The 17,027-nt window shown below is 32.3% G+C and overlaps 1 non-coding gene across 1 annotated transcript; it reads right to left on the bottom strand.

Moving 5' to 3' along the window:
- Positions 1-16,605: 16,605 nt before the first annotated feature.
- Positions 16,606-16,712, bottom strand: LOC121215757 (small nucleolar RNA R71). Its single transcript, XR_005911732.1, has one exon. It is a non-coding gene; the product is annotated as a small nucleolar RNA R71 (small nucleolar RNA).
- Positions 16,713-17,027: the final 315 nt, after the last annotated feature.

Raw genomic sequence — 17,027 nt, forward strand, 5'->3', positions numbered from 1 at the left:
AATAACATTGAATCAAAATACAAAATATATATCTAAGAGTTCAAGGTATTTGCAAAATTTCTTTTTACTTTTTTATTTTTTTATTCAGCTTTAATCTAATCACTGACCTTTGAAATAGATAATTTTAGTTGAATTGATGCACCAGCTAATGATAATTTTAGAATTCTGTTACAGATACAAGTTCATCAATTATACAATTGCTTCACTTTCACCGTCCCTTTTTTTACTTTGAGATTCAATTTTTATGTAACAAAAGATACAATTTTATTCTTGATGCACAGTTTGATTTGTCAAAAAATTATCTTTGTCAATTCTAAAAATGTAGGTACTACTAGAATTATGTTATAAATACAGTTTCAAAATTTAACCACCAATCTTTTTACAATGAAAAAAAAGTTATAGTATAAAAATAGAAAGTGCATTGTGGGGTATGTCTCGCATTTATCGGGCTCTTTGTAAGTACTTAGAAAGACATTCTGACAAGCAACCGAAGAAGGCCTAAAAAAGGCCCAACGTCACGACGAGAAGCATCAGGACGACTCGACAATGTTGAAACAGTGAAGAAGAGATGACGTCGCGATGAGGCGATATGCCATGTCACGACGTCACGAAATGTCCTCCTATTTGGCAGCTACGTTTTAGACATCAAGCAGGGCTGCTTCTCCCAGTTAGACTCTAATTGTTCCAGGAATATTTTAGTATGATTAGAACTATAATCTTAACATATTTAAAGGGGGTCATTATATCTCTAATTTGATATGTCAATCAAAAAGGGCTTTTCTTTCTTTTTGGGGTTACAAGATGTAGTCGTAGATGAGTTTTGTGAGAGTTTTCGTGGTAATTATGGAGATAATTTTGTTCGCTTTTTGCTAATGCCCTATGAGATTTAGGGCTTTGTTTACCAATTTTCTCTTTGGGGTTTTGAGCTTTGTATCAGTTTAATCATATATTTAGTTTTGGAGTTATGTGTAGATGCAAAGCATGTCGGTACTACTTTTTATTATATGCATATATATATATATATCAATGAATTTAAGGGAATAATGCATGATTTTATTTTGCAAGAATTGAGATTGATTTTAATGGTACGGTTATAAACTTTGGTTGAATTTGGTTTTGACATATATGGTTAAAAAAATAGACAAAGATCAAGGTTTTTGGTTTTTTAATTGCACTATTAAGACAACCTTATTTTGGGTTATTTTGAAAACTGTAGTGCAATAAAAAATTTTAGTTTTGACCTTTGACTATTGGGTAAATTTTAAATTTGAATATTGGTATAATTATATATTTTTTAAAATAACTTAATTGAAGCAATAAGTCACCAAAGTGATCTTTTTTGTATAAATTATTTTGTTTTAAAATATAAAAAGGTTGTGTGCATGTAACTTAAGTTATGTTAATATTATTCGGCCCAAATGAAGATTAATAATATTACATGTGCAACTACGGTAATCAACATGTGACAATTATTATGTTTACATGTGAGCAATAAATTGGCCCAAAAAAAGATTCATGGTTCAACATGTTCTTATTGTCAGTGTTTGATTACTATAATAAGATATCACTTACAAGTTAATATTTTTGTCCAAAGATGACATATTAATGGAATGTCCGATATCTATAGATGGGGTTTACCTTTATTCAAATTATTTTGGTTTAAATTTGAAATATTTTAAAACAAATAAATTTAGATTTTGGCTTTGGGTTTTAATTAAGGATGTTTAATGTAACAGCCCGTTTTTCAGTGGTGTCAGAAACAATGATTTTGAGGCCACAAATCCGACGAGTAAGTTCGTAAATATTATTTTTTAATATTTACGTGTCAAATATGGTTTTAAAAAGGTTTTTGATATGGTAATTTATGCTATTCGAATAATTAATTAAGTTTAAGTGGTAAGACCCTAAAGTCAAGTGGTTTTAGAAAATGAGGTATCGGGGCCTCGTTTCTATAAACCGAGCTATAAATTTTTTTATAAATATTTATGAAGTGTTATTAAGGTTGTATTAAAGTTTCGTTAAGAAATTTTAATGTTCCGATACTTAATTAAGCAAAAAATGACTAAATCATAAAAGTTGAAAAAGTCAATCACTATTAGTTTAAAGGTCTTAATTGATTAAAGAAATATAATTGGATGGCCTTAATGGGTAAATTACCCATTCTTAATTTGGTCGACGGTTAAAGCTTTATTTTCTTTTAAATTTATATGTGTTTTATATGTTATAATATTATTGTTAAAAGATAAAGAAAAAATAAAGATTAAAAAGTTAATAAAATAAGAAAACAAAAGGTTTCCTTCTTCATTTGATATGTTCATCACTGAAACACCATGGCAAGAAGAACCAAGGTTCATCCATGCTTCAATTCATGCATGGTAAGTCATTTTCACCCGTTTCTAATAATTTTTATGTTTTTGAGATCGTTGCAACTAGGTCTAGCTAACCCATGCCTTCGTTTTTGAAATTGTTAAAGATTTTGAATGTTGCCATTGATTAATATTTGTGATTTTAGATGTTAAATGATGAATTTGAAGTATTATTTGTTATTTATAAGTATTTTATTAAGTGATTTTTGATGAATTTGTCGATTACAGACTAAATTATTGAAATAGTAATAGTTCAAGGACTTGATGTGAAATTATTGCAAAAATAGGCTGAAATGGATGCTATTAAAATTTTTTTGGAATGGTTTGCAATAAAAATGGTTAATTTGCATGTTTTAGGCTTAGGGGGCTAAATTGAATAAAAGTAAAATGTTAAGGGTAATTTTGTAAAAATGTCAAAAATGAATAAATTGCATAAACTAATATTTTCTACTATCTAAATTAATGAATTGAATGAAATTATTAATTTAGATCAAGATCGAGTGAGAAATTGAGGAGAATTGAAATTTACCAAATAACCCTTGTACTTTGACATTTCTACAAATTTGGCCAGGTAAGTTCGTATGAACTATAAACACTTTAATGTTGATTAGATTGAATGTTTAATGTGTTGTTCTATTTTAAATGAATCAATATATGTGTGTGTGTTATTACGAAATTTATCATGTAAAGAAACGATGAAAATCCAATGACATTTGATGACTATCGAGCCCCGTTTGAACCTTAGGAATGTATAGGATACAAATGACATGTCATTAGGGTTTTCATGTTTCGAGCATTGATCCTGAATGTCCTAAGGATGGCTGAGTTTCGACATTTGTTACGGATTAGCTTGTGTGAGCGATATCATGTAGCTACATTTCGACCGTTAGCTTGTGTAAGCAGACTCAGGTTACCATGTTCAAGGTGTTGGTCCTGAATGTCCTATCGATGGCTGAGTTCTGACATTTGTTGCAAATACTTGTCAGCTTGTGTGAGCGGCATCGTGTAGCTACATTCCAACCGTCAGCTTATGTGAGCAGACCCATTTATGGCTCTAATGAGCAATGATGATAAGAAATGGTTTCGACCATATGTTTAGCATACTTTATGTAAGCTTTCCCACATATCTGATATTATTCTAAGTGGTTCAACGAACATGAAAAGGGAAAGAACGGTAAGTATTCAAATGACTTATATCATGAAAACTATGAAAAATAATGAAAAGAAAAGGTTAAATGAAAGTATGTTTATGTTCATGAAATTGTTGATTTCAAGTGAGGTTATTCATGTTTAATGACTTATCTTATGTTAATTCAAGTGAATTATGAATTGATGCACTAACATGTATCGTTAATGATGTTTTGGCTTGTGCCAAGCTATTAATTGGATTATATTATGTTTACTTTTAAAGTTATGCATTGGAATGGTAAGTGTCCAAATGGAAATATGTTTATATTCATGAAAGGGTGGTAAGGATCAAAGTATGTAATTTATTATGAAATGGTTTATCTTGTAGTTGATTCCAAAAGAGTTATGTTTAAATGCACTAGTTTGTGGTCATGGTTGATGTTATGCTTATTTCTTATGTGTTATGCATATGAAACGGGTGAGGAAATGTAATGAAATGGTAAGTTCTTAGTTGAAATGTAATATGATGAGTTGAATGATGTATTTATATGTGAGAAATTTACGTATGCTATGGATGAATTTACCTAGTTCATGAACAAATATACTAATTAGTGAATTGATGTTGTTATTTGAGTTTTATGCTAAGTAAATGAAATGGAAAGTAAGTAAAGGGAATGGTAAGAAAATAAATAGAGAGGTTTATAGCATTATGAAAAGGTTAATGATTGAGTTAAATGTTTTACAAATCCTATTATGATAGGAATGAAAAATATGTGATATTGATAAACTTACTCATTTATGAGTTAATGGTTATAAAGTTTGATAAACCTTGTGGTATTGGTATAGGTTTATAATTACCCCATAAAGTTCATTATTGAAACAAATTGTTATTTTTAAAGTTTATACGAGCTTACTAAGCATTCATTGCTTACGTAGTTATTTTCCTTTACTTTATAGAATATCGAAAGCTCAATCGATTTGGAAGCTCGTCGGAGACCTATCACACTATCCAGTGAATATTGGTAGATTTTTATGTTTTAATGAAGGTTATAATGGCATGTATAAGTGGACTTGTGGTTTATGTTAGTTGATCAGTTTGGCATGTATATGTCATTTTGGTTGATGTAACCTTGGTACTTTTGATGCCTTGTTGATGTGTGTTATTTTCACAATGTGTTAATGCATGTTTGAATGGCCAAAATGGTAAGTGATGAATTGACCTCAACATGGCCAAGTTAAGGTATGCTTTGGAAAGGTTTTAAATAGATGTGCATGATTGAAATATGGTTTGTATATATGTTGGTTGTTGGAACCATTTGGAAATGGCTAGATTTGTGTCATTTAAATGGTTTTGATGCATGTGAGAAATGGTCCAAATGATAAAATTATTTTGATATGGAATGAATCTAATATGGTATGGTTGATATGTGTCAATTGTGATATGTTTTGGTATGGAAACAAGTTAGTTGATAAATGGTTAAATATGCACATGTTTAGGTATGTTTGATGTATGTGCTTGAGGTGCCTATATGACATATTGGTTGTATGAATTATTAGCCTATTGTATGGACCTTGTTATGCAGGTTTTGAGCATGTTTAGAAGACTTGATCATGTGTGCAAAAGTACTTAGGCTTATGCTTGAGAAGGGTGAAAGAAATGGCTTGATTTTAGCCATTTTCTTGTCCACGCGGCCTAAGACACGGGCGTGTGTCTCAGCCGTGTGTCCCCTGTAGGTTTTAAAGGGTTGCAAGTCAAATAGTTACATGGCCTAGTACACGGGCGTGTGGCTTGGCCGTGTGACCCAAGTCAGAGAGTTACACGGGCATGGACACGGGCTGGGACACGGCCGTGTGTCCCTATTTCGAATGCTAGACAGCCTTAGACATGGGTGTGTGTCTCAGCTGTGTGAGTCACACGGCCTGGCCACACGGTCATGTGACCCCTGCAGTGTGAAATTTTCTATTTTTTTCGATAAAGTTTTAAATGTTTCTGATTTAGTCCCGAATTGTTTTTAAAGTGTTTCTAAGGCCTCGATGGCTCTAATAAGGGACGATATGCATGTGTTTGCATGAATTATGCCATGATTTATGAAATGTTTAGAATTGAATGTTTTAAGTTATGATTTTATGGTAATGCCCCGTAACCCTATTCTGGCAACGGATACAAGTTAGGCGTGTTACGTCTAATATTTTAAATAGATTAGTTGAAAAAAAAGTCGCCAAAGTTACCTCTTTTGCATAGATTATTTTATTTAAAATATCATGATGATTATATGTTTTTGTGATTCATGCGTTTATTAATTGACCCAAAGGTAAGTTAATATTTGGTAGAATTTCAACGGCATATGTGGTGATAAATGTGTGACAATTATAAGATACTTTATGTGAGCAATAAGTTAGTCCAAAGATTGATTCATTGTTTGACATAATTTATTGTCAATGTTTAATTGCTACAACAAGAGTACCGCTTACTATTAATATTATTGTCCAAAGACTTAATATTAATGTTGTGTTTGGTATCTTGAGATGAGATTAGCCATTATCTTGAATTTATTGTTTACTTATGAATATTCACGTGAGCTGGTTTTTATCTATTTTATTCTATACTCAACTATCATCTTCTGCTGCCACAATATCTGATAATATAAACCTATACCTATTTTTAATGAGACTAATTTTAAGAATGGAAAAAAAACTGATAGTGCTTGGTTGTATGGACATAGACCTTACGCTAAGGGAAGAACAACATGCACCTTTCACTGCGGAAAGCACCCCTGATGCTAAAAGGGATTTTGAGAGGTGGGATTGTTCAAATTGCATGAATCTAGTGATGATGAAGCACAACATTCCAAAAGCCTCTAAGGGCACAGAATCTGAAGAGATTACTCAGGCAAAGGGTTTCCTTGACAAAATTGAGAAATATTTTGCTAAAAATAGTAAGGTTGAGATGACAACACTTTTGACTTCTTTGATGTCTATAAAGTATAAGGGTCAAGGAAATTTTGAGCGATCTAAGGGCTATGAGTTTTATGATCCCACAATTAGAAATATTTTTGAGACGAGAATTGCAACATTTTTTGAGGATGTTGAGTTTAGAGGGAGAAATAAGGTTAGAAACATTGTTTTTGAGGAGGAATTGGATTCTAACTTAGTTCCTGCTATCACTTTTGACGATGTTCAGGTTCTCATACAGTGAATTCAAAACCTCAACAAGACAAAGTTGAACAACTCCCTATTCAAGATAAGGTAATTGTTCCAGAAGAAAAAACTCAACAACCTTAAGAACTAATGTCATTACAAATGTCCACTAGAGAAAGGATTATAGGCTTTAGTGGAATATTTGACCTTAAACTGCACCTGATGAATATTAATTCAATGGTTTCTCAATGGTAACATGATCATACATGTATATGGTGCAACTAGAAAATTTTTTGTCTGATGATGCAAAGTTAAAGATTTGCAAATTAAATAACTTCATTTATGGGCTTAAGAAGACTTATCGTTAATAGCATTACAAAATTTACCAAATGATTACCTCATTCGGTTTAGAGATGAATTTGGTAGATAATTATATATGCCACAAGTTCAATGGGAGTAAGGTTCTATATTTGGTTTTATATGCTAGTGGCATACTACTTGTCAATAATAAGTTAAGTCTCAACTAGTACCCCAAGAATGATTTTGAGATTAACGAAATGCATAAGATTCCCTACGTCTCAAGAGTGGGGAGTCTAATGTATGCTCAAGTATGTACACATCCGAACATTGTGTACAATGTTGGGATGTTAGATAGATATTTAAGCAACCTTGTTTGGACAGTTGGATAGCAGCCAAGAGGGTTATAAGGTATCTTCAGAAAATAAAAGATTACATGCTGACATATTGAAGGTCTGATAAGTTAGAGATCATCAAGTATATAGACTCCAATTTTGATGGAAAATTGATACAAAATTTTGTCACTAGGGTGCAAATTGTGACAATAATTGGCAGTCCTTTATTCCAATAACAACAGGAGCACATCAAAGTCAAACCACATAGACTTTAAATTCCTAGTTGTTAAAGTAAAAAAAAAAATCAGAGTGCTTAGGTGCCTAAAAAATAAGCATATTGGGACAAACTTCATAATTGTGGATCTGCTTACTAAGAGACTACCACCCAAGGTTTGTCTTGAGCACACTACTTATATGGGTGTTGTAACACCCCTAACCCATATCCATCACCGGAATAGGGTTGCAGAATGGAAACACGGAAATTTACACATTTTTACATACCCTTTTAACTTAAAATCATACAGTTTCGATAAAATTCTTGTCAAAAAAAATTAATTTTTACAAAATAATTAAAGTGCACTTAAAGTATGAACATGTTCAATTTTAGTTAATTTTGTAATTAATTTTGATGAATTTTGGTTATTTTCGAAAGATTTGCACAAAGGGCAAAAAATGGCTCGGTAAACACTGCTAGAAGCATAAAATCGAGAAGCAATTTGAAGTATCGAGGTGAACTAAATTTCAGCCTAAGACGGTCCAAAATTATATGTATTAATTCATAATATAATTAATTTTAATTTATATCCAAATTAATTTGGGTTAGCAAAGTTGAAACTATCAACCTTGCCACATGTGTGGCTGGCCAAGGAAGGGCTCTTTGGCTGATAATTTTAGCTATTTTTAGCAGCCCTCCTCAGCTATAAAAACCCCCTTAGGTTGGTCATTTGAAAAACACACCTCAAGCATTTACATCTTTCCTCTCTTCTCTCCACTTTCTCTCTTCTTTTCCATTCCAAAATTCCATTGCTCTCTTGCTGATTTCTCCTATTGGGAAAAGGGCATTCATCAGCTATTTGGAGCAACAACTAAGTGTTCATAGCAACCTTGGTCGACAAGGACAACAGAGAAGGAAGAACGGAGCAACTAGTCAAGCCACGGAAAAACACCGGATTTGAATCTTGTTCCCTATCCCTTTAATTTTTGTTTTTGTTATGCTGAACATATCTATGAATATTTATGTTGTTGGAATGGTTAATTTAATCAATTTAGCTTGAATTTAATTCGTGAGGTTGATTGCATTTCGTTTGTTAAAATTATTGAAATTGTGTTTATGTTGTTATAGGCCTCGGGAAAATACTTGATTAAGTAAAATCATGACTAAGTTATTCTTGCATTACAATTGTTAGGTAACTAATGAATTAATTATTTAAATGGATTGAAATTGTAATTAATGGACACAGTACTTAATCAATGCGTGTTTAATCATCTAAGGTAGACGAGGGTTAGTTTAACAACGGTATCTAATGATACATTTGCCTTGCATAACTTGCAAGATTATTGTGATTAAACTGTTTCAAGGTAAGGATACTTTGTTACCTCACATAGTCTTTTATGTGCTTATTAAATCGAGTTAATTATTTGAATTGACATAGGGATATGTACAAGAGATTATTTCAATTTAATAAGTATGTATGTGCAATAACATATTTGCCTATTAAGATTTGTTTAATCGGTTGAATTAACATAGGGTGTAACAACCCGGTTTTGACCCTAATCGGAATAGTGGTTTCGGGACCACAAATCCGAATTAGAAAAATATTTTTATATATTTTTTTCTGTGTTTATTATGTGTGAATTTACTAGTGTAAAAATTTCGTGCTTTAATTTCGCCGTTTGAGTGTCTAATTAAATAAAAGGATTAAATCGCGTAAAATAAAAATGTAGTGGTTAAATATGAAAGTGCCTAATTGTTGTTGTCTTTATAATTTAGAGGTTTTATTATGCAATTAGCCTACTATGTAAGTTAGTGGATGGCAAAGGACTAATGTAACCTTATTATATATGTTTTATATATATTAGTAAAGGTTAATATAGTAAATTAACAATAAGGTTAATATATGTATAATATAACAAATTAAAATGCCATGTTCTTCATCTTTTGGCCGAATTGGAGAGAAAATAAAAGGGTTTAAAGCTTATTTCATTCGGCACTTTCAAGCTTTGATTAAGGTATGGATTTTGTTCGGTTTTTGATGATTTTTATGTTTTAGAGATCGTTGCTTTGTGTTCTTCAAAACCCATGTTTTAATTTTGTGAATTGTTGATGATTTTGAAATGTGCCATTGATGAATGCTTAGACTTTGTGATAGTGGATGATGAAAAATGAAAGATATGTGATAGATTAATATGTTTTGTATTGGAATTTTTAGGGAAATTAAGTAAATAGGGCTAAGTTGTGAAATTAAATTTTTGGGGGACTAAAATGTGAAATAAATGCAATGTGTGGACTTGTATGAGAACCATGAATATTCGGCCCTTGTGTGGTATGGGCAAATTTTGTATAAATTGTGTTTTATGTAATAGGGAGTAAATTGCAAAAAGTGAAAATATTAGGGGCAAAATAGTAATTTGCCAAATTATGCGTTTTTTGATTAAATTGAATGTGTTAATAAACAAATTATCTTATTTTGAATATATTTAGATCGAGAACCAAAGAAATTGGAGTTAGATCGGGGAAAAGCCAAATTAGTCGAATAATCGTCCGACTTCGATTTTCCATCGTCTGAGGTAAGTCTATTATCTATTTAATTTTTATTAAATTAGTTTATATGTATGAATATCAAATGTATTTATGTTGAGTTAAAATTTAAAAGTATATAAATCGAATGGAAAGTATGAAAATTATGTATATATATATGTGTTAGGTTCGAATGAGTATGAATATACAAATATACATACATCAATGCCCTTGTAAATAATTTAGATATGGAACTATATATATAGGTATGTGATGTATTCGAACATAGGTATGTATATATGTGAATAAAGTTTGAATTTAGTTAATGTTGTTTGTTATATATGTTTACATGATGTTCGAATAGATATATAAAGATATATATATGTATGTGTATCAAATATTGGTATAAGTTGGATTGAATAAGCATGTATATATATGAATAAATACTTATATATATTGAGTATAAGTAAGAAATTATATGTATATATATGTGTTAATTTTCGAATATGTATATGTATAAATAAGTATAATCTTTGAGTTTGATTAAGTGTAACACCCCGAACCCGATACCGTCGCCGGAGTCGAACACGAGGTGTTAACAGACTTCAAACCACTTATTTGACATTTCCCAGACAAGCTGCCAATCTGCGTACTAGTCGCTTTAAAAATCATATCTTGAGTTCTGAAACTCGAAATCTAGTTCCGTAAATTTTCCCTAGAACTAGACTCATATACCTATATGGTAGAATTTTTGTAGAATTTTTGGTCGGGCCAATTAGTACAGTTTATTAGTCAAAGTCTCCCATGTTACAGGGATCGACTACACTGACCCTTGCGCATTACGAATTGGATATCTCCCTGCACAGAGCTTCAATACTGATGTCGTTTGTTTCTATAGAAACTAAACTCAGAGAGGAATCTGTAAATATATGGCATGACTCCTAATTATCTCTGGTTAATTTATAATAAATCTCCAAAGTCGGAACAGGGAATCCAGAAAACGTTCTGGTCCTGTCTCACGAGAACCTGAATATCTCTTAACATACTGTCCATATGATCTTTTCGTTACTTCTATATGAAAATAGACTCATCGAGCGTCGAATACATAATTTATTCATCAATTAATTCCACTCCTACTATTTTTAGTGATTTTTCAATCTCACGTCACTGCTGCTGCCAGCATCTGTTACGAAAGCAACTATACCCATTTCGTGATTTCTCCTTGATCTAACTAGTAATTCACCATACATATCACAAATTATGATCATGACTAGCCATGCCAAAGGCTAATCATTGTCAAACATCCCCCTACTACACTATTGCCATATCATGAATTTTAACACCAAAATAATCAACCATGACATATGGCATAAAAAGGTCGAATTATCAAGATTTACGACCTAACGTTATGAAACCAAACCCAACCGAACATTTATGCCATTTTCGCATGGCTAAAAGTTTACATACCAAAGTTCAAACACAACATAATAGCCTATACATGCCGAAATGTTCTCCTAAGCCGACTAAGAAGAAAGTACCAAAACTTGCTAGCCGGTGTGATGACTCCAATGACGGCCCGATCACGCAAAAAGAGACGAGTCCAAGGAACCTAGAATAGGTGACAAGGAAACACCGAGTGAGTATATAACTCAATAAGTCATAAGCAATGCACTACCATCCATTAATAACATTATCACAATAGGAAACAAAATGGAACGAGGCTAGTTACTCCATCCATACCGAACCATGCCATAGTTCCTCAGACCCATCGGTTCAATCTCATACCAAATCATGCATTCACATTCCATATACTCATCAATAGGATATTTGAGGCATTTTCATACATCATTTTATTTTCGTTACAATCATACAACTAAACGGCCTTTCACCTATTCCACGATAAATCTTATGTACGTGACTTCAAGTATATTTGTCACATAGGTTCAAACTTACCAAGCTCAACTCCAAATATAGTCATAGCACCTATTAGCCATGAACTCAAGGTACTTACCCGATCCGCTGTCCGTGATCGACTCAATAATGTCGCACACTTAGTGTCCATAATGATTCAAAAGTATATATTAAGTCCGCACACTCAGTGCTATATAATCAACTCGCACACTTAGTGCTATATAATCAAACTCGCACACTTAGTGCTACATAATCAAACTCGCACACTTAGTGCTACATAATCAAACTCGCACACTTAGTGCTACATAGTCAAACTCGCACACTTAGTGCTGTACAATTTAAACCCGCACACTTAGCGCCAATCTCATGATCATAAATGTTTATACCTGCACTCTTAGTGCCGAGGTCAACAACTCAATACATCTCACCTCTTTTCTCTTCATTCAACACTTTCATCACCACATACATACATGTATATAAATTTATCATTCCATTCAGCATGATTACATAGACATTATGTCTATTTAGATCAATACAAAATATATGCTTGATGACTTACTTTGTGTTGGGTAAGACGGTTCCAACTCGGTTACTCGATGATCTTTTCTTTGCCCTTGCTTGCCTCTCCACCTTTAGCTTCTTGAGCTAAATCGATAAATTAACTAGTTTAACCATCTTGCTAAACATTCATACTTCAATTACACATGCATATGTATGTTTGTATATTCGGCAATGACAATGGTAATTTAGCAAACCTTAATTTAACTTATAATTGTTCATAACACATTTAAAGCATCCACTCCATTCCATCATTTTAAAGCACATACATTACTCAATATTATCCAAGTTCACATTCGGCATTTTCACAAATACACATGCCGATTTCATTCAGTCATCTCTAATGTTAATTAAGAAATGCCGAATGTCGCCAACTAAATGGCATACACACACACCCACATGCATAAAAGTCATCCACACCTCCTATAGCTCATTCGGCATTCACCTTTGCTAGTTTTTCCCATTTTTTGTCGGTTATATATACATAGTCCTAAGGTAATATCACGAATGGGCTTACATATATATGTATATATATATATATAGCCGAATATGCAAAGCTTAAACTCAACATCACATAAGCTCCTAAGTGATGGCCGAATATGTATATCTATATATATTCATCAACTATACTATTACCTTTAATTTATCTAATCACACAATTTCATCTAAGTTTAGCATGAAACACAATCATCACCCTTATTAATCTTTTATAGCCGAAAACCATACTTACCCCCAAATCGAAATTTCAACATGGTTTACAAAAATCACTTGATAACTCACTCAATATTAACTAAAATTTCAAAAGCTAGTACAACTTCCTTACCTTAATAGTGACTTAAGATGACCGATTGCTCATGTTACCAACAAGATTCAAGATTTGAACATGGGCTAACTAAGGGACTTAGTAACTAGCTTAATACATTCAACAATTTCCAAAAGCTACCATGCATTACATACCTTATTCAAGACTAGAAGGAGTGGCCGAATGTTTTACTTCCCCTTCCCCCTTCTTCTTAGCATTTTCGGCCAAGGATGATAAAAGATGAACAATTTTTTCTTTCTTCTTTAGATTCGGCTAGCAAGAACATGAATGATGATCCCTTTTTTTTCCCTTTCATCATTCTTTTTTTTTCCATTTCTTTATTACTAACTTTTTATTTTGTTATTCATCCCATGATGCACCAACAAAACATGTCTATGACATGTTTTGCCCATCACACCTTGTCCACCTTATTTGTCATGGCCGGCCACTATAAAAAGGGGGGGGGAATTTGACATGCAAGTCCTCCCCTTTTTCCACATGCACTAATAGGTCCTTACGCATTGACCTATCACATTTTAAAATTTTCTCGCATAAGTCCTATTGACTAAATTCACATGCAATCGACTAAATCGAAGCTTGAAATTTTCACACATTCATAATTACATATTCTAGACAATAATTATCACATTCAAACATTTCGGTGACTCGGTTTAGCGGTCCCGAAACCACTTCCCGACTAGGGTCAATTTTGGGCTGTTACATTAAGGGTATATATTGTATATACTTTAATAATTTTGAATGAATGTCACTGTGGGAATTGAAGAATATACATGTATATTTTCGAATAAGTTCTGAACATATTTCAAGGTTTAAATGTTAAGTATATTTATATATATGGAAATATCGAATAAGTAATAATATACATATATAGTTATTTCGTATAAGTGTAAGTATATGAGTTAAAATATAATGTATGAATTGTATATATATGTATTAGTTAATGTATATTTGAGTTTTATAAGTTAAAATAAATTGCATAGATTCTATTTATATATATATTTAGCCGAATATATATATATGCTGAATTTTATAAGTTGGATGAAATTTAATAGATTACATGTATGTTAGCCGAATGTATGTATTGAACTCGATAAGTTGAAATTAATCACATGAATTATATGTATGTAGTTAATGTTTGCTTTGAGTTTTATAAGTTGAAGCTTATAATATAGAAGAAAATATGTATAATATTCGAATGCAGGTATTGAGTTCTATGAACCGAATTTAATGATATGAACTATAGAGATGTTATTCAAATGTATGTTTGCTACAAAGATTGGAATAATAATTCGATTCTTGCTGAGATACAATTATTGAAAAGATTTATATGAGATATAAAGAATATCTAGATTTTCTTATAAAGAATTTTGTGAAAGACCAATTTCATACCCATGGTATTCAGGCTCGATGCTTAGCGGGTGTAGTGCCAGTGAATTAATTCAAACTTTAAGTCTAGCAGGCTACGTGCCGGTGATCTGAATCAGGTTATAAACCTAGCAGGCTACATGCCGGTGATCTGAATCAGGTTATAAACCTAGCAGGCTACATGCCGGTGATCTGAATCAGGTTATAAACCTAGCAGGCTACGTGCCGGTGATCTGAATCAGGCTATAAGCCTAGCAGGCTAAGTGCCGGTGAATATGTTAAATTAAGTGATTATATGCATGTGATATATATATATAAATGATTTTGGGTTATATATATAATGAATAAATATATGAATACTTATTTATATGTATTCGATGAGCTTATAAATGTTTGGATCTATGTGTTTAGTGAGTAAGTACATATATTGGTTGCTATGAATTTGTTGAATATACATGTATGAAATTGGCACATGTGGATTAGAAGTATAAAAGTGCATTTGATTCATGTAGTTGATAAGTAAAAATATAAGCTTTTGAAATATGTATTTGGAAGATCATAGATATGTATTCATGAAATGAAAATGATAAGTATATTTGGAATTTGTATATGCAATTAATGATTGTGTACGTAACTTGATTATAAGCATATAATGATTTTTCATATGTTCGTTTATATGTATTTTAGATATGCTATAAACTTACTAAGCTATAAAAGCTTACTTTGATTGTTCTTGTTCATTTGTTTTATAGATTTTGGAGACGCGTTCGAGCTCGGGGATCATCAGCATAGTCTGTCACACTATCGACTTCTTTTGGTATTTTGTTAAAAATTTGAACTCGATCTTATGGCATGTATAGGTTTGAGTATATTTTGGTCAGATTTGGATTGTAAAATATATAAATAGTCATGCGAAAATGGTTTAATTTTTATGTTTGTGATCAGTTTGATTATAAAAATGGTTGTGTTTGTTAGGTAATGCTTCGTAACCCTAATTCGGCGACGAATACGGGTTAGGGTGTTACATAGGGATATAGTCAAGAGATAAATGGATTTTGGTAGGTGAGTATGCTCATAAGTTAGTAAATTATCGAGTTGTCGTGAACTTATTCGTAATAATATAAACACGAGTTTAATAATTCTAAGTTAAGAAATGTAATTAATCTAACACAATTATGACATCTAGATGAAAATCATGCAGTTGAGATTTATTTATTTAGTTTACTTAGTTTAAAATCTTAGTTTTTAATTACCCTCTTCAAGCAAAATATTTTTCTTCACCAAAGTGTTTTACATAGCATTTATAAATAGTTCTTTTCACAGTCCCTGTGGGTACGATAACTCGATATTTACTTGTCACTTTATTACTTGTTGCGATTGTGTACACTTGCACATTTCTGTCGTTCCAAGTTTTTGGCGCCGTTGCCGGGGACTGTAGACCCTGAGATTGAACAAAATTTTCAACAGCGAAGAAGACAAGTAAGTCAGAGAAGGGCTGACGAGAAGAACTTCAAAAATTTGAATCAAGGAAACGAAGCAAACCTTGCTCAAAATCCTATCCTTATTGCTAATGATAGGGATAGAGCTTTGAGATAGTATGCCGTACCAGTATTTCATGATCTTAATAAGGGTATTAGGAGACCCGAAATTGAGGCACAATAGTTCGAGTTGAAGCCAGTCATGTTCCGGATGCTTCAGACAGTGGGCCAATTTAGTGGAATGCCTTCCGAGGATCCTCACCTATACTTAAGACTGTTTATGGAGGTGAATGATTCTTTCAAGTTAGCTAGAGTACCCGAAGATGCATTACGATTAAAGTTGTTCCCATGTTCACTAAGGGACAGGGCTCGAGCTTGGTTGAACTCATTGCCACCAAAGTCAATTTCAACATGGCAAGAGTTAGCAAAAAAATTCCTTATGAAGTATTTCCCACCTAGCAAGAATGCTAAGTTGAGGAACGAGATCACTGCTTTCCAACAAATGGATGATGAGTCATTGTATGAGGCATGGGAAAGGTATAAAGAATTATTACGGAAGTGCCTTCATCACGGAATCCCACATTGCATACAACTTAAGACATTTTGTAATGGCCTCAATGCTTACACGAGGATGGTTGTGGACAATTCTGCTAATGGTGCTCTCATTTCTAAGTCTTATAATGAGGCTTATGAAATCATTGAGAAGATTGCCAGCAAAAATTATCAATGGTCAACCAATCGAGCAGCGTCAGGAAGACGAGTTGTTGGAATACATGCAGTAGACGCTCTTACTTCACTCGCATCTCAAGTATCATCAATATCCTCAATGTTAAAAAATCTTACTACTAATGGGTGTAATAGTTTTGCATCACAGCCACTGAATCAATTTGA

Source organism: Gossypium hirsutum, chromosome D03, assembly GCF_007990345.1.
Source record: "Gossypium hirsutum isolate 1008001.06 chromosome D03, Gossypium_hirsutum_v2.1, whole genome shotgun sequence".
Taxonomy (NCBI): Eukaryota; Viridiplantae; Streptophyta; class Magnoliopsida; order Malvales; family Malvaceae; genus Gossypium; species Gossypium hirsutum.